Source organism: Gopherus flavomarginatus, chromosome 2 (genome assembly GCF_025201925.1).
Source record: "Gopherus flavomarginatus isolate rGopFla2 chromosome 2, rGopFla2.mat.asm, whole genome shotgun sequence".
Lineage (NCBI taxonomy): Eukaryota > Metazoa > Chordata > Testudines > Testudinidae > Gopherus > Gopherus flavomarginatus.
In genome coordinates, this window is record NC_066618.1 from 4,877,387 (window position 1) to 4,890,997 (window position 13,611).

The 13,611-nt window shown below is 46.7% G+C and overlaps 1 pseudogene; it reads right to left on the minus strand.

Annotated features, from left to right (window-relative positions):
* The window catches only part of LOC127046011 (SCAN domain-containing protein 3-like), a 67,720-nt pseudogene extending 54,534 nt beyond the window's left edge, over window positions 1-13,186 (minus strand).
* Window positions 13,187-13,611: the final 425 nt, after the last annotated feature.

The following is a 13,611-nucleotide window of genomic DNA, read 5'->3' on the forward strand; positions in this document are numbered from 1 at the left end:
ATGTGCAGGTGAATGAACCAGTGATGGTGTGGCTGATCTGGTTAGGTCCTGTGATGGTGTCGCTGGTGTAGATATGTGGGCAGAGTTGGCATCGAGGTTTGTTGCATGGATTGGTTCCTGAGCAAGAGTTATTATGGTGTGGTGTGCAGTTGCTGGTGAGAATATGTTTCAGGTTGGCAGGTTGTCTGTGGGCAAGGATTGGCCTGCCACCCAAGGCCTGTGAAAGTGTGGGATCATTGTCCAGGATGGGTTGTAGATCCTTGATGATGCGTTGGAGGGGTTTTAGCTGGGGGCTGTATGTGATGGCCAGTGGAGTCCTGTTGGTTTCTCTCTTGGGTTTGTCTTGCAGTAGGAGGCTTCTGGGTACACGTCTGGCTCTGTTGATCTGTTTCCTTATTTCCTCGTGTGGGTATTGTAGTTTTGAGAATGCTTGGTGGAGCTTTTGTAGGTGTTGGTCTCTGTCTGAGGGGTTAGAGCAGATGCGGTTGTACCTCAGTGCTTGGCTGTAGACAATGGATCGTGTGATGTGCCCGGGATGGAAGCTGGAGGCATGAAGGTAGGCATAGCGGTCGGTGGGTTTTCGATATAGGGTGGTGGTAATGTGACCATCACTTATTTGCACCGTGGTGTCAAGAAAGTGGACCTCCCGTGTAGATTGGTCCAGGCTGAGGTTGATGGTGGGGTGGAAGCTGTTGAAATCATGGTGGAATTTTTCCAGAGTCTCTTTCCCATGGGTCCAGATGATGAAGATGTCATCAATGTAGCGTAGATAGAGAAGGGGTGTGAGTGGACGAGAGCTGAGGAAGCGTTGTTCCAGGTCGGCCATGAAGATATTGGCATATTGTGGGGCCATGCGGGTGCCCATAGCAGTGCCACTGATCTGGAGATATATATTGTCATCAAATTTGAAATAGTTGTGTGTAAGTATAAAGGCACAGAGCTCAGCAGCCAGTTGTGCTGTGGCATCATCAGGGATAGTGTTCCTGACAGCTTGTATTCCATCTGTGTGTGGGATGTTTGTGTAGAGAGCCTCTACATCCATGGTGGCTAGGATGGTGTTTTCTGGGAGGTCACCAATACATTGTAGTTTCCTCAGGAAATCAGTGGTGTCGCGGAGATAGCTGGGAGTGCTGGTGGCATAGGGTCTGAGTAGAGAGTCCATATATCCAGATAGTCCTTCAGTGAGAGTGCCAATGCCCGAGATGATGGGGCGTCCAGGATTTCCGGGTTTGTGGATCTTGGGTAGTAGATAGAATAACCCTGGTCGGGGCTCTAGGGGTATGTTGATTTCTTCTGGTGTTAGTGTAGGGAGTGTCCTGAGTAGATGCTGTAGTTTCTTAGTGTATTCCTCAGTGGGATCTGAGGGAAGTGGCCTGTAGAATTTGGTATTGGAGAGTTGTCTGGCTGCCTCCTTTTGATAGTCAGACCTGTTCATGATGACAACGGCACCTCCTTTATCAGCCTCTTTGATGATAATGTCAGGGTGGTTTCTGAGGCTGTGGATGGCATTGCGTTCTGCACGACTTAGGTTGTGAGGCAAGCGATGTTGTTGTTCCACGATTTCTGCCTGTGCACGCCGGCGGAAGCATTCAATGTATAGGTCCAGGCTGTCATTTCGACCCTCAGGAGGAGTCCATGTGGAGTTCTTTTTCTTGTGCTGTTGGTGGGAGGGCACCCGTGTATCAGTGCACTGTTCAGTGTTGTCCTGGAAGTATTCTTTGAGTCGGAGACGGCGAAAGTAGGCTTCCAGATCGCCACAGAACTGTATCATGTTGGTGGGGGTGGCAGGGCAGAAAGAGAGTCCCCGAGATAGGACAGACTTTTCTTCTGGGCTGAGTGTGTAGTTGGATAGATTGACGATATTGCTGGGTGGGTTAGGAGTACCACTGTTGTGGCCCCATGTGGCAGGTAGGAGTTTAGACAGCTTACAGTCCTTTTTCCTTTGAAGAGAGGTGAAGTGAGTAATGTAGATCTCCTGTCTTATTCTAGTGAAGTCCGTTTGTATAGAAGTTTGGTTATTAATGAGAGTCTCCAGGTTGGAGAGCTCTTTTCTGATGTTTTCCTGTTTGCTGTATAGGATGCTGATCAGGTGGTTCCTCAGTTTTTTTGATAGAGTATGACATAATCTCTCACTGTGGTCTGTGTAGTATGTAGATAGCAGTGGATTTTTTACCTTTAGTCCATTTGGTATGATGTCCATCCGTTTGCATTTGGAAAGGAAGATGATATCTGTCTGTATTTGTGCAAGTTTCTTCATGAGGTTGATGGATTTCCATTCCATACGGCTAAATGCAGTGCCTTGCATGGTGTCAAGTATCAGAGGGTAGCCGTGTTAGTCTGGATCTGTAAAAGCAGCAAAGAATCCTGTGGCACCTTATAGACTAACAGAGGTTTAGGAGCATGAGCTTTCGTGGGTGAATACCCACTTCCTCAGATGCATGTAATGGAAATATCCAGGGGCAGGTATATATATGTGTGCTAGCAAGCAAGCTAGAGATAACGAGGTCAGTTCAATCAGGGAGGATGAGGCCCTGTTCTAGCAGTTGAGGTGTGAAAACCAAGAGAGGAGAAACTGGTTCTGTAATTGGCAAGCCATTCACAGTCTTTGTTCAATCCTGAGCTGATGGTGTCAAATTTGCAGATGAACTGAAGCTCAGCAGTTTCTCTTTGAAGTCTGGTCCTGAAGTCTGGTCCTGAAGGATCTACAACCCATCCTGGACAATGATCCCACACTTTCACAGGCCTTGGGTGGCAGGCCAATCCTTGCCCACAGACAACCTGCCAACCTGAAACATATTCTCACCAGCAACTGCACACCACACCATAATAACTCTTGCTCAGGAACCAATCCATGCAACAAACCTCGATGCCAACTCTGCCCACATATCTACACCAGCGACACCATCACAGGACCTAACCAGATCAGCCACACCATCACTGGTTCATTCACCTGCACATCCACCAATGTAATATACGCCATCATATGCCAGCAATGCCCCTCTGCTATGTACATCGGCCAAACTGGACAGTCTCTACGGAAAAGGATAAATGGACACAAATCAGACATTAGGAATGGCAATATACAAAAACCTGTAGGAGAGCACTTCAACCTCCCTGGCCACACTATAGCAGACCTTAAGGTGGCCATCCTGCAGCAAAAAAACTTCAGGACCAGACTTCAAAGAGAAACTGCTGAGCTTCAGTTCATCTGCAAATTTGACACCATCAGCTCAGGATTGAACAAAGACTGTGAATGGCTTGCCAATTACAGAACCAGTTTCTCCTCTCTTGGTTTTCACACCTCAACTGCTAGAACAGGGCCTCATCCTCCCTGATTGAACTGACCTCGTTATCTCTAGCTTGCTTGCTAGCACACATATATATACCTGCCCCTGGATATTTCCATTACATGCATCTGAGGAAGTGGGTATTCACCCACGAAAGCTCATGCTCCTAAACCTCTGTTAGTCTATAAGGTGCCACAGGATTCTTTGCTGCTTTTACAGATCCAGACTAACACGGCTACCCTCTGATACTTGACACCATGCAAGGCACTGCATTTAGCCGTATGGAATGGAAATCCATCAACCTCATGAAGAAACTTGCACAAATACAGACAGATATCATCTTCCTTTCCAAATGCAAACGGATGGACATCATACCAAATGGACTAAAGGTAAAAAATCCACTGCTATCTACATACTACACAGACCACAGTGAGAGATTATGTCATACTCTATCAAAAAAACTGAGGAACCACCTGATCAGCATCCTATACAGCAAACAGGAAAACATCAGAAAAGAGCTCTCCAACCTGGAGACTCTCATTAATAACCAAACTTCTATACAAACGGACTTCACTAGAATAAGACAGGAGATCTACATTACTCACTTCACCTCTCTTCAAAGGAAAAAGGACTGTAAGCTGTCTAAACTCCTACCTGCCACATGGGGCCACAACAGTGGTACTCCTAACCCACCCAGCAATATCGTCAATCTATCCAACTACACACTCAGCCCAGAAGAAAAGTCTGTCCTATCTCGGGGACTCTCTTTCTGCCCTGCCACCCCCACCAACATGATACAGTTCTGTGGCGATCTGGAAGCCTACTTTCGCCGTCTCCGACTCAAAGAATACTTCCAGGACAACACTGAACAGTGCACTGATACACGGGTGCCCTCCCACCAACAGCACAAGAAAAAGAACTCCACATGGACTCCTCCTGAGGGTCGAAATGACAGCCTGGACCTATACATTGAATGCTTCCGCCGGCGTGCACAGGCAGAAATCGTGGAACAACAACATCGCTTGCCTCACAACCTAAGTCGTGCAGAACGCAATGCCATCCACAGCCTCAGAAACCACCCTGACATTATCATCAAAGAGGCTGATAAAGGAGGTGCCGTTGTCATCATGAACAGGTCTGACTATCAAAAGGAGGCAGCCAGACAACTCTCCAATACCAAATTCTACAGGCCACTTCCCTCAGATCCCACTGAGGAATACACTAAGAAACTACAGCATCTACTCAGGACACTCCCTACACTAACACCAGAAGAAATCAACATACCCCTAGAGCCCCGACCAGGGTTATTCTATCTACTACCCAAGATCCACAAACCCGGAAATCCTGGACGCCCCATCATCTCGGGCATTGGCACTCTCACTGAAGGACTATCTGGATATATGGACTCTCTACTCAGACCCTATGCCACCAGCACTCCCAGCTATCTCCGCGACACCACTGATTTCCTGAGGAAACTACAATGTATTGGTGACCTCCCAGAAAACACCATCCTAGCCACCATGGATGTAGAGGCTCTCTACACAAACATCCCACACACAGATGGAATACAAGCTGTCAGGAACACTATCCCTGATGATGCCACAGCACAACTGGCTGCTGAGCTCTGTGCCTTTATACTTACACACAACTATTTCAAATTTGATGACAATATATATCTCCAGATCAGTGGCACTGCTATGGGCACCCGCATGGCCCCACAATATGCCAATATCTTCATGGCCGACCTGGAACAACGCTTCCTCAGCTCTCGTCCACTCACACCCCTTCTCTATCTACGCTACATTGATGACATCTTCATCATCTGGACCCATGGGAAAGAGACTCTGGAAAAATTCCACCATGATTTCAACAGCTTCCACCCCACCATCAACCTCAGCCTGGACCAATCTACACGGGAGGTCCACTTTCTTGACACCACGGTGCAAATAAGTGATGGTCACATTACCACCACCCTATATCGAAAACCCACCGACCGCTATGCCTACCTTCATGCCTCCAGCTTCCATCCCGGGCACATCACACGATCCATTGTCTACAGCCAAGCACTGAGGTACAACCGCATCTGCTCTAACCCCTCAGACAGAGACCAACACCTACAAAAGCTCCACCAAGCATTCTCAAAACTACAATACCCACACGAGGAAATAAGGAAACAGATCAACAGAGCCAGACGTGTACCCAGAAGCCTCCTACTGCAAGACAAACCCAAGAGAGAAACCAACAGGACTCCACTGGCCATCACATACAGCCCCCAGCTAAAACCCCTCCAACGCATCATCAAGGATCTACAACCCATCCTGGACAATGATCCCACACTTTCACAGGCCTTGGGTGGCAGGCCAATCCTTGCCCACAGACAACCTGCCAACCTGAAACATATTCTCACCAGCAACTGCACACCACACCATAATAACTCTTGCTCAGGAACCAATCCATGCAACAAACCTCGATGCCAACTCTGCCCACATATCTACACCAGCGACACCATCACAGGACCTAACCAGATCAGCCACACCATCACTGGTTCATTCACCTGCACATCCACCAATGTAATATACGCCATCATATGCCAGCAATGCCCCTCTGCTATGTACATCGGCCAAACTGGACAGTCTCTACGGAAAAGGATAAATGGACACAAATCAGACATTAGGAATGGCAATATACAAAAACCTGTAGGAGAGCACTTCAACCTCCCTGGCCACACTATAGCAGACCTTAAGGTGGCCATCCTGCAGCAAAAAAACTTCAGGACCAGACTTCAAAGAGAAACTGCTGAGCTTCAGTTCATCTGCAAATTTGACACCATCAGCTCAGGATTGAACAAAGACTGTGAATGGCTTGCCAATTACAGAACCAGTTTCTCCTCTCTTGGTTTTCACACCTCAACTGCTAGAACAGGGCCTCATCCTCCCTGATTGAACTGACCTCGTTATCTCTAGCTTGCTTGCTAGCACACATATATATACCTGCCCCTGGATATTTCCATTACATGCATCTGAGGAAGTGGGTATTCACCCACGAAAGCTCATGCTCCTAAACCTCTGTTAGTCTATAAGGTGCCACAGGATTCTTTGCTGCTTTTACAGATCCAGACTAACACGGCTACCCTCTGATACTTGACTTCCCTGGACTGTAACCCAAGTGAGTTCTGCTAACTCTTGTAGAGCATCAGAGAGTATGCCCAGATTGAGTCTAAAAGATGTTAATGTCAGGGGTTTCTGGAGTCCTCTGAACATGTCTTTTTCTTTACCTTGTGCTTCAGCTGACTACGGGAAGGTAAGCAGGAGTGCACGGTAATTCTTCATACTGCTTTCACTGCCTGGCTACTTGATACAACCCATTGTGTTCCCAGAAGGCGCCCAGTTTTCAAGATTTCTACATGCAAAGTTGCTGCACATTCTTGACGTTCCCTTCTGCTTTTTGGGAAGGCATGTTACAGAGAGTACAGTTTGTCCATAAACACTTTAAAGTGGTTGACTCCCTAAACATCTTGCATGATGTCGTGAACAAAGAGTTCCCATCGGTGGGCAGAGCAGTGTCAAGCAATTACCTTTGGAAAATGCAGCGGAAAACCACTCCGCTTTTCTGACCTAACATGACTGCGGCTCCATCACAAATAAGAGCAAGAGCTGAGGCATCAGTGGCTGGAAGTTTGATTAGGTCAACAAATGTGTTCGTAGGCTGCTCCAGCTCTTCTGCAAGTCGAATGTAAATGATGAGTGGAAGCCTGGCTCAAAGTAGTGGCCTCATCGGTCATTACTGCAGTTTTGCGCTTACTGGATATTATATTTTTAAATATTTTTTTCTTCATTTCCTCTGCAATACGCTGTTCTATACTAGTGCAGGTGACTTTGAGTTCAGAATTCGCACCAGATTTAGACTGTTTAACTTCTGCAGATCAACTTCTGTTTCAAAATTGTAGGAGGTACAATTTTGTTTTGCCAGTTTATACAAAGTACGGAATCCTCTGCACGTAGCCTCAGTATGCTGCAACTGCCCTTGCACATGACATACCATCAATTTATCTTTCTCTGCCTAACTCTGAATAATTTCTGCTTTTTTATGACTCTGAGACTTTGTGCTCATATATCTCTTTCCTCAGAGAGACTTCATTTTCTTTAATTTGCTGTCCCCATAGTTTGAAAAATCAGAATTAGTCCAAACTTTAACAATCTTCAAGCCATGACCTCTCCTCTTAACTCCAAGAAACTGTACTTTTGTGCTGATACTGCAACCCAGTCTACCTTTTGTAACATTTAGCCATTTTTATTTTTTTAGCAAAAACTTTTTTTTTTTGGCTGTCTGGCCAACACAGTGATAGGTCACTTCCGCCACGTTCCACTTCATTGTTGTGTTCTTGCTTGTTAGGGTTACCCTGTACTGCTTCTTCATCTCGACGAACAACAGTTTCACTAACTTCCCCATTGTTCTCCGAATCAGAGAGTTTCCTCTTTCTTGTGGGAAAAATTAGTAATTTTATTTTTTTGACTCGTGTTTGGAAATTGAGTACTATACAGAGAAATTAACCATATGTACAAATCCGGTGAGATTATCCAGTGATCTTCGCCCTCGCTGATTACATCAGAAAGACATGCTTATTTACATTCTGTGTCAGCTGCCTATATCTGTAGTCTGCCAGCCTCCAAAGGGCTCCAGCTGCTCTCCATATACAGTATGTAAATATGTTAATTTGTCATAGTTACCATGAAAATAAATTGCACAGCACTCACAGATATATAGTGTTGCATAATTATTTTTATCAAAGCTACACTTTGTATTGTGTACACCAGGAGTTCTCAACCTTTTTCTTTCGGAGGCCGCCATCCCTCAACGTTCCATAAAAACTCCAGGGCCCAGAAGAGGGCTCCAGCCGTTGGACGGGGGGAGCACGGGACTTCTGCCCTGTGGCAGGGTGGTGGCTGCACTTCCATTGCGGGGCTCTGAGCTTCAGCTGTGAGGTGGGAAAGGGGTCTTGGGGCTTTAGCCCCAGAGGGGGGAGGCGCTGGGGCTTCGGGCTTCGGACCCCCCAGAGAACCATGGACCCTGGTTGAGAACTGCTGGTTTACACCACGCGACAGCATCAGACTGAGGTTAATGCTTGAAAACATTTATGGGAGCTCTGCTCTGGACAGCTCTGGCTGAACTTAAGCCCTGAGTGAGTGTGAGTGTCGTATTTGTTTGTGTGTCTGCGTCTCCCAGTTGCCTAATTAGACTCTAGTTAGGACAACAAAGGAATGCAACACTGTTATAGAAATTGACTGATGGATCATCTAGGCCTGAGGTTGTTAATTTTCACATGTCTTATGAAATCCATAATGCCATGGAATGTGCTGAGGTTTCTGCCAATCCTCTCTTGTAGCCTAACCATAGAATAGTAGCCTGCTAATCTGGTGGGACCTGAACATGCCAGGATCCCAGAGGTAGAATTGAAGCCAATTGCTCCATTATCCTGTCCATAGAGTGTAAAGGGCTGGATTATAGGCTTTATTATTTAATACATATAATGGTAGACATGGCTCCTGATACTCAAATTTATTTCTACAGCCTGTCAGGAGTAGAAGTAAATCTAGCTAAATTAGAATGATTTAGCCATTATTAGACTGAAATCTTTAATGGAGCCAATCAATTACATACACGTGAGGTAGTTGGGGTAGTTAAAGTTCCTCCAGCAGTGGGGCTCTGGTGGTGATTTGAAGGGCCAGGGTCTCTGGCTGCTATCTGGAGCCCAGGGCCCTTTTAAATTGCTGGTCTGGGGATGTTGTCCCCTGCCAGTATGGTCGGCTGCCCCCTGCCCAGACTGGCTTACTTCCACCTCTGTCTCCAGGTTCCTGCTGTGCATCAACAATCATTATGATTTGAATCAGCAAGGCGACCCACTACCTGACATTCCTGGGTCACGACCCATACTTTGAAAAATGCTGCCTTAGAAGCTGGACCCTTGGCTTCGGCGGCAATTCGGCGGTGGGTACCTGCCGAAGGTGCAGGACTGGCAGATCACCCGCAGAACTGCTGCCGAATCCGCATGACCAGCGGGCCTCCTGCAGAAACACCGCAAAAGGCTGCCTGACTGCTGTGCTTGGGGCGACAAAAAAATAGAGCCACCCTGGTTCTTGGTTTAGGCTTGTAGCAGTGATGGAATAAACTACAGGTTCAAATCAAGTCTCTGGAACATCCTCAGCTGGGATGGGTCATCAGTCCTTTGTTCAGTGCTTCAGTTTGTAGCAAGGTTCCTCCAGAAGTAAGAAGCAGGATTGAAGACAAAATGGAGATGCTGCTGCTGCCTTTCATAGCCCTTTTGCCATGTGGCTTGTGCTTTCTTTGTTCCAATCACGAGCCACCCAGGACATGGCATGGAAAAACCTTAGGGCTGGTCTATACTACAGGGAAAAACCGATCTTAGATATGCAACTTCAGCTATGTGAATAACGTAGCTGAAATCGAAGTATCTAAGATCGAATTACTCACCGTCCTCACGGCACGGGATCGATGTCTGCGGCTCCCCCTGTCGATTCCGCAACTCCGTTCGGGTTGGTGGAGTTACGGAATCGATATAAGCGCGTTCGGGGATCGATATATCGCGTCTAGATGAGACGCTATATATCGATCCCCGAGCAATCGATTGCTACCCGCCGATACGGCGGGTAGTGAAGACGTACTGTTAGAGTTCTGTCCATAGGCATGTCCCTGCATGCCTTGCTGAGTCACAAGCTGTATCTGCCTTCTCTCAATGGGTCAGTTGTATAGCTGATGGTCCTTAATGGGCCATCAAGCAGGCTAGGCAGCGCTGACGCCACATTGTCTGGGGTGTTACCCAGAAACATAACACAAGTTTGAAATACAGACAGGATAGAGCCTGTTGTCAGATGCTACTGTTGGAGAAAAACTCCGTTCTTGCGTTTTCTTTGGGTGCAGCAGAATCAAATACTTTATTATTTCTCAAGCAATTGCAATAGAGGGAGGGAGTGCCCTAGGACACAGGGTCGCCCCAGTCCCGGGCAGGTCTCTCAACAGGTAAACAATTACAGCAAGCATTTATGCCTTTGTTACAGACAATAACAAGCAATTATACAGACAATAATAAGCAACAGCTGCATTTTGTTTATACATCCTGCTATCTTATTTTTCTCACTTCTAGAAGACACCAGTCTACATATTTGGTTATCAGTGCAAGATCGTGACAACTTCTCACACAGTTCTTTCCCACTCGCCTCACACCATCCTCGCTTCTACAAGTCTCGCGTCATTAGGGTTACAGCTGCCTAACTCTTGTTAACTGCTAGCCTGACTCTTGCTAACAGACTGACATGCATTAAGATCCCCTACAAATCCTTGTCAATTCATTCCCTACTTCCACACTACTGATGTGGTGCTCTGCTCTGTTCAATGTCGATATCAATTGGCTGCGTGCATGTGTTTCCTCTGTGTGCTGCCCCAGCTCTGCGCAGATAGCTGACCCAGCAGATCCCGAGAGAACCCCCAATGACCACAGACTCTAGTAAGGTATGAAGGCACTTCGACCAGGTTTATTGTCAAACGAAGCACAATGATAGTTCCCTCTAGATGTTACTCTACAGGACATACTACGAGTATGTGCCCCCTGGCAATGGACTCAGGTCAGTCAGTGGCAGGACTTTCCACTGCCCCCTAGGCTGAACAAAGACACTGCCCCAGGGATGCATTCTTATACATAGGTACAAACACGTTACACATCACTCCTGACGTACTGAGGTGCAACCCCTCTACATAGTAAGGTGCCGCCTCTCACCTTGTACATGTTGGTTTGAACAAAACAACTCTATCCATCATATTACCCTTTTGCCCCTGTCATTGGGATGGGTCAGTCTGTTCCTTGTTATCTGTGTGGAGTGTACAAGTATGTGAATGTTCTGATCTCTAGTGTTCAGCACCTTTTAGGTATGTCTCTTTTTGCAGCATCAGCCCTTTCCTTGCCAGCTTCTGTGAGCAGGGCCTGCCTCTGGCTCACAGCTTCACTTTGCTTTATGTTAGCAAAGTCTTGACCATTACTTTAGTTGAGGCCTTAGGCCTCAAACCAGCCTCTGATACCAAGGTTTATATCTCAGGGCCCCCTCTTACTACAATACTTATAACTTTAAATACAAAAATGCTACATGCATACAGATACCACAGTCATAACCAGCAAATCATAACCTTTTCATAGACACCTCACACGACAACCTTTATACAACAGTTGCTGCAAATATATAACAATGGTTGCAACAACGATCTATACGGTTACAGTTTGTCAATAACATCACAGCAAGTCACATGTCCATGAATGATTCAGCAATTTGCCAGGCCGTTGCCATTGTTTACTTGTTAGTTTGAACATTCCCAGGAAAGCTCTGATGTGGATTGGTGTCTCCCAAAGTCCATTGTTAGTTAAGTACTCCCAATTGCTTGAATAATTCCTTCATACTATGTTGGCCAAATTTGCCTTATGTGTTCCCTACAGCAAACACTTTAAATATAAGCATAGAGCCAAGGCTCATATCTTCAGATATAAAAATGATACTCACATGCAGAGAGCATAATCATAACCAGCAAATTACAGCCTTTCCATAGACACCTTACTTGACCTCCTTTGTACACGATTTGGTGCAACTATAGGACCTTGGTTGAAACAATGATCTATATGGTCACAGTTCATGTCAATAATGTCACAATGCATTAGTCAGATTGAAGCTATCTTCTCCAGTTGTACGTTCTTCCAATGGTCAGCAAAACAACAAGTCTTCTTTAACCAGACCTTCATTCACATAATGTACAAGCAGTAGGAAAACAGCTAGATTAGCTACATCAGTCGATTCAGCCAACTGTATAGCATAATATGGACTACTTTTCACTCTATGTACAATTGTAGTCTCTACATTATTTGATGTTATTAATTCTTCGTGACAACGTATTATTGGACAAAGGTACTATGTCAGTTCTTTTTGCAGCTTTTTCTCTGAGCATGCAATGACCTATGTTTTTTATACATGGACCAATCAAGCTCTCTGCTATGGTACGGGCTTCTGATGTTTTTGCTACTTGGTAGCTCACACGGTATGATGCTTTAAGTGCATTTTCATTACCAGTACTTGCTTTGGATATAAAACTGGTAATGTCACTTTTCCTCTCAGCTAATTTTCGGTTGAAAAAAATCAACAGGCTTTTCGAGTTGTGCAGGATGCCTAGTTTCTAAATGGTGCCGAAGTAGAGAAGGTTTGAGGCTGCTGTTTGCTAGAACATTACAACAAATTACACACAGTGGTTCTGGACGTTCTTGATCACCAGTACAGGTAAAGCCATATTTTATATAATCATCATCATATTTTCTTTTCTTTGTAAGTGACTTTCCAGGACCATCATGATCATTAGACTTAGATTTTCCACAGTGTGTACTTGAGGAAACACTAGCTGGTTCTTGCGTCTTTACACTTTCCTTTTCAGCCACTTGTCCATTGAACTTGTGTATAAAAGTTCTAATAAAAATAACACAGAGAGACTGCTAACAATCAACAAACTAGAAAACGAGAAGATTCACTAACGTGTCACAGAAGCAAAACAGCACTCCAGAGAGAATGACTTAGTATCGAGGTGTCTTAATGCTGCTACACTAGCTACAGTGTGGTTCCGGCTGGTTTGCCACGCAAACACCTTTTCTTCCGCCATCAGGACTGTCCCTGGGGGGGGGTGCCCCATGAGGGACAAATTAGCCTGGACCACCCCCCACGTACAGCATGGCCCCTGCTCACTCTGCCCTTCAAGCCACCCAACTTCCCCTGTCTGCCAAGGGGTCCGAGCTGCCGCCTGCCCACCACAGGGCGCAGGCTGCTGGCCCTGCGCTGGGGTCTGGACTGCTGGCTCCGCATTCCACAGGGCTCGGCTGCTGGACCCCGGTAACCACTGGGGCTCGGGCTTCTTGCTCAGCTCTCCACTGAGCTCGGGATGCTGGTCCCCACTGACCAAGGGGCTTGGGCTGCCAGCCCGAACTGCCCAGCTCCGTGCTCCACGGGGCTTGGGCTGCTGACCCCATGCTGACTCTGGGGCTTGGGCTGGGGCTGGGGCTGGGGCTGGGCCCTCCCCCCCCCGATGGCGACTGAGCCACCCTGCTCTCCAGGGCTTCTGCTGCTAGTTCCAACTGCCCACCCCGCTCTCCATGGGGCTCTGGCTGCGATGACCACTGGGGCTCAGCCTGCTGGCCCCAACTGCCATGGGATCGGACTGCCGGCCTCCCCACTGACCAGGGCTCAGCTGCCTGCTCAGCACTCCATGGGGCCCATCCTTGTCTGTGTGG